This window comes from Hemitrygon akajei, chromosome 6 (genome assembly GCF_048418815.1).
Source record: "Hemitrygon akajei chromosome 6, sHemAka1.3, whole genome shotgun sequence".
Classification (NCBI taxonomy): Eukaryota; Metazoa; Chordata; class Chondrichthyes; order Myliobatiformes; family Dasyatidae; genus Hemitrygon; species Hemitrygon akajei.
This window is the reverse complement of record NC_133129.1, coordinates 179,220,774-179,225,414: the sequence shown is the minus strand read 5'-3', so window position 1 is coordinate 179,225,414 and position 4,641 is coordinate 179,220,774. Positions and strand designations below refer to the sequence as shown.

The 4,641-nt window shown below is 42.3% G+C and overlaps 1 protein-coding gene across 3 annotated transcripts in view; it reads right to left on the bottom strand.

Annotated features, from left to right (window-relative positions):
* LOC140729726 (paired box protein Pax-6) overlaps positions 1-4,003 on the bottom strand; it is a 44,688-nt gene extending 40,685 nt beyond the window's left edge. For 2 of the 3 annotated variants that reach the window (XM_073049844.1, XM_073049845.1), the window contains exon 1: positions 3,834-4,001. The gene's annotated coding sequence lies outside the window, so the exon portion shown is untranslated. Of the gene's footprint in view, positions 1-3,833 lie in introns of all 3 variants that reach the window. The other variant, XM_073049839.1, reaches the window with a different exon arrangement.
* Positions 4,004-4,641: the final 638 nt, after the last annotated feature.

The window sequence follows — 4,641 nt, the reverse complement described above, 5'->3', positions numbered from 1 at the left end:
CCATGATACATTGGCTGCCATTGATTTATCAAGGAGTTAGGAATAGACGCAAGCAGCCAATAAGAAACACAGCAGCCATGGTTTATAAATCTCCAATTGTTCTGGTTGTAGATTTCCTCGTTGCCTTTGGCATAGCCTTTTAAAACTTCTTCGCTGTAATCATAATAATATATATACACACATACACACACACATACAGATAACATATATACACACATACACACTGAACAAACAGGCCTCTGGGGTTTATATAGCAGTTATGCCAGGATAAGTTCCACTCTCTAAAATACTTACAGAAAAAAGTTATCGGGGGTTACCTGTTCGAAAGCTTTCCTATCAGTGGGGTGTTGAGGGTGTGTTGTGAGGGGGAGTTGATCTCGAAAAAATTCCCCCCCCCCACCATTCTCCTCTCTAAAGTTTAGTAGAACAGACGGAGTGACGCCATTTTTACTGAACATGGCTCTCCCCAGCATTTTCAAAGAATGGAAAATTTAGTCTATTAACTTGCACTTCTGTGAACTTCTTTGCCTCCAGATTGGCTGTCAAATAAAATAACCAAAGACAACAAGAAGGACGAAACTTGAAAATAATTGTATGTGAAGCGCAGTGGCTCTAAAAAAAGTTAAAATGGAAATTTCACGCGAAGTTCTGTTTTTTTTTGATGGGACATCGCCTTGCAGAACGAATATCGCCCAGCCTACGATTACTGCTATTATTATGAGGCCGCGGGTTCGAAGAAAAAAAAGTTCCCTTTAAAAGTTTTTACGTCAAATGAGTTGTCTAAAGAGAACGAGCGAATGGAGAGAACCGTGAATAAGAAACATGTCAAAAACTCCTTGTCTCGTTCACGGCGATGGACCTAACAGGTTCCCCAACTTCAGAAGAACAAAGTTGACGTTAAGGACGGCGAAAACAGCAGGGACAATAATTAAAATTAGAGAGAGAGAAAACACTTCATCCAAAATTTTAAAACAAGTTCTTTGAATTAAAGTTTGCCTGATTTTTTGTTGAAAAACTAAATCATGCTAATGTTATATAAATATATTTTGTTCAGCAAAGCAGTATGAATATGGAGATGCAATTAAACAGAGGAATGATTCTATTTTATTATGAGACCAGAGTACGATTTGAAACTTTCACTCTTAGTGTCGGCGGACTTGAAGATTTCTTAACTGTCCGTTGTAAAAAAAAATTAGGTCTTAATTTCATACCCTTTGCCATTTGTAGACCTAGAACCCGAAGTATGGGTACACGTACGGAAGAGCAAAGATGCTCCCTTTTTAAAGTTTGTCGCTTCAGTCATTTGTATAGAATTACTCAAAATACGTTTTGCTTTATTGAAGTGGTTGGGATTTTTTTAAAGTCAAAGAGGGATTAGATCACAGAAACAGGGCTCCACGACAAGAAACTCCTCCCGCGTTTTAATGAAAACTAATCGTCACCATTAACGCAGGTTGGTGTACAATTAAATACCTTTTGGCTGGAAAATAATATACAAAATCGCCAAATTAAACTAATTACAATAAAGCATGCTTCGTTTATCTGTGTAGACATAATGGCGAAGGTGTGTGTCAGCTCGTGGACTATACAAAACCCCCCCAAAATTACCTTGTCGAAAAGTATATTAAACCATCTGTGCAATTCGTTCGAGCAGGTCTGCTGACAATCCTACTTTGAGTCTCTCTAGAATTCTGTAATTTTGGGGTCTATTATAAAGTCTCGAAATTGAGAAGATACCACCCCCAGGTCGCGCTGACAATATGTGATTTCAGAAGGGCTAATAAGTTGTTGAAGAAACGTTTTAACTAACGCTACCCCTCCGACCCGCGACTCTATTCAGCCTCCAGAAAGTCTAAATCACTTAATCGTACTATTGCAAAAACTGACCTCGACTCGTTGTATAAGCAAACCAATCTACCAAATTCCCCTCACAATCCACCGAATACTTAAAGTCCTCTTGTCTGTTCCACTCGATAAATTGTGGAGATGCACGATTCTGACAACTTATCCCGATACCCGTGCCTCGCGGATACTTTATGCCTGTCCGTGTACTGAGCACAAAATGCATTTCCGGCTATAATACCGACACAAACTGAGATGAAGTCTGATTCTCTCTGCCTGCACTCACGAGAGTCCGCCGTCTCTCTGTGCTCGTTAGTTTTCCGGTGTCATTCATACTAGACTTCACAAATATTGAGAAAAAAGAATCTGTGTAATCCAGCTGTGGGAGGAAAGCCTGTCCATGTGTAATCAGTCCGCGAATCTTATCACACATGGAGGGTCTGCGTATTTTATTAATACCCAGGGAAGGACAGTGGATCAGAAATTCACCCAAAAGGTCAACGAGAGAGTCTCTCTCACATTCCCGAAGAAACATATTAGGTTTAAATGTCTTTTGGTTATTGAGGTAAAGGGCTTCCACGAAGGGCAAATTATGTTACAGGCCTATCTGGAAATGGCAGCTGGATGAACAGTATCTCAGATAAACATCTCTAATTAAGGAGGAGGGTCTGTAGTGCAGGACGCCCGATTTATTACCGAGGTATGGTCCACTACCGGTGAGTCCCATGTACAGTAGCACTTTCATTCTAACATCTAGTTCCAGTCGTGCCCAGAAGAACAACCTCGGGAATCCCTCTCAATGATTTATGATCCTTACAAGGGGAAAAGTGAGATCAACTCGGCAAGGAAAGTGGAGCCATTTAAGGTAAGTTGGTCTTTTAAGAAAATAAAACTCGAACTATGTTACACTCAAGAATGGCTAAAGCCTAATTTTGATTGCCATAACGGGTGACCACACGGCAATTATCTCGAATTAGCAACTTCCCCTTAATCTGCACAAAATGATTTACCTTTCCAGGAAGCCTCCTTTACATTTTCGAATGTATTTTTGATACGCGCCCACTATTGATGTTACTCTGCTGGTCTGCTTAACACCACCGGCTTTATGGAACCAGTCTCACGCACGAAGGTGTGTCAGAGATTCGTGAAACGTAAACCCGATTCCCGAATGCCGTTAATTATACGCGGTTCGAAGGGATCAAACAATTATCTCTCTCTCTCTCTCTCTCTCTCTCTCTCTCTCTCTCTCTCTCTCTCTCTCTCTCTCTCTCTCTCTCTCTCTCTCTCTCCCTCCCTCCCTCCCTCCCTCTCTCTCTCTCTCTGAGAATTAAATTTCTGGTAAGCGAGTGAAGCGCATTCTCTCGCTTTCGTTACTTTAATTTAGGGACAGGTTATCGGAAGCTGAACCTGAAAGAATACCGGTGCCCACTCACACATCCTCACACAACCCTCGGCTTTTCAGGGAGAGTGCGAGGATGTGGGAAAGAGGAAACGCAAGAACTGCAAGATTAGAGATTCATCCCGTCCTCGCGCCACCTGTTAACAGATGTTGAATGCAACTTCGTGATAACCGCACAGCCAGTCTCTTCCCTCCCTCCCACCCAACCCCTCCCCGAACAGAACGGCCGTGGCTTCCTGTAGCATTACATATTTTAATTATATCCGCCTCGTGTGATTAAAACTGGCACGCTGCCCCTCGCAAGAGGTCCTGTAAAACGCGAACTAGTGCAATCTATCGAAATACAGACACACACACACATACGCACACAAATGCAAAAAAGTAGAAAGTTAAAATTGACAAATAAACCCCATGCAGATCTGACCACGAACTATGTTAGAGGGGTTATCTAAAACACAGACAGGGAAAGGATAGGAGCGCACATTTGCTTTTTAGCACACATAGACAGAAAAACAGAGAGGGGAGGGGAAACTTATAGAAGCACAGGACCGAGAGGAGCGGTGAGGTGAGACAGAAGCAAGGGTCACAATACCTGAATCAACGGCACTCACTGATGCAAAACGATGATCAAAACGTTTTCATCACCTTCCGCTGGGATGAGTCGGGAAGAATCAGGAACAGGTTTGGCCGCCTTATTTTTCACATCGGGCTCTCGCTCAGAGTTTAAATGTCAACGGGACCATGGGTCGCCTTATCGTTCAACACAAACTTTCCCCCTTAATATCAGTGTCAGCTTAGCGCTGATTGGACCAGGCGCCTGCGTGACGTAATGACACCCTGTGCAAACACAAGGACTGCACTTACGCCGTGCTCGTTTTAAGTGGAAATGCCTCTCGGTTTAGGGGTTGCCCCACCCTTACCCACCCCACCCTCCTGTGGGTGAAATATGGAAAAGACCGGAAGCACTCAAGGAACGCAGATTTACTCTTCTGTGCCAAACTTATAATGCCCCCCTTTAAGATAAGAGCGGCCTCGTGCTGTTTCCTTTGCATGGCTATTTATCCTAAAGCAAGTAATGACTTTATAAACTTCGGAGTCAGATCAGTGTTGATAGATGGGGAGAAAGATAACTGGATTAATTTAATAAATATACGATCATGAACGTCTGACCCAAGTTCCATATCCCTCAGCTTCACTCGCCCCAACAATGAAATGTTCCCACAACCTCTGGACTCACTTTCAAGGACTCTTCATCTCATGTTCTCAATACTTATTGCCAATTTATTCATTATTATTGTTTGCATTTGTTTCTTTATATTTACTGTGAATGCCGGCAAGACTATTAATCGCAGTGCTGTATGTGGTGACATATATGAACTTTGATAATAAATTTACTTTGA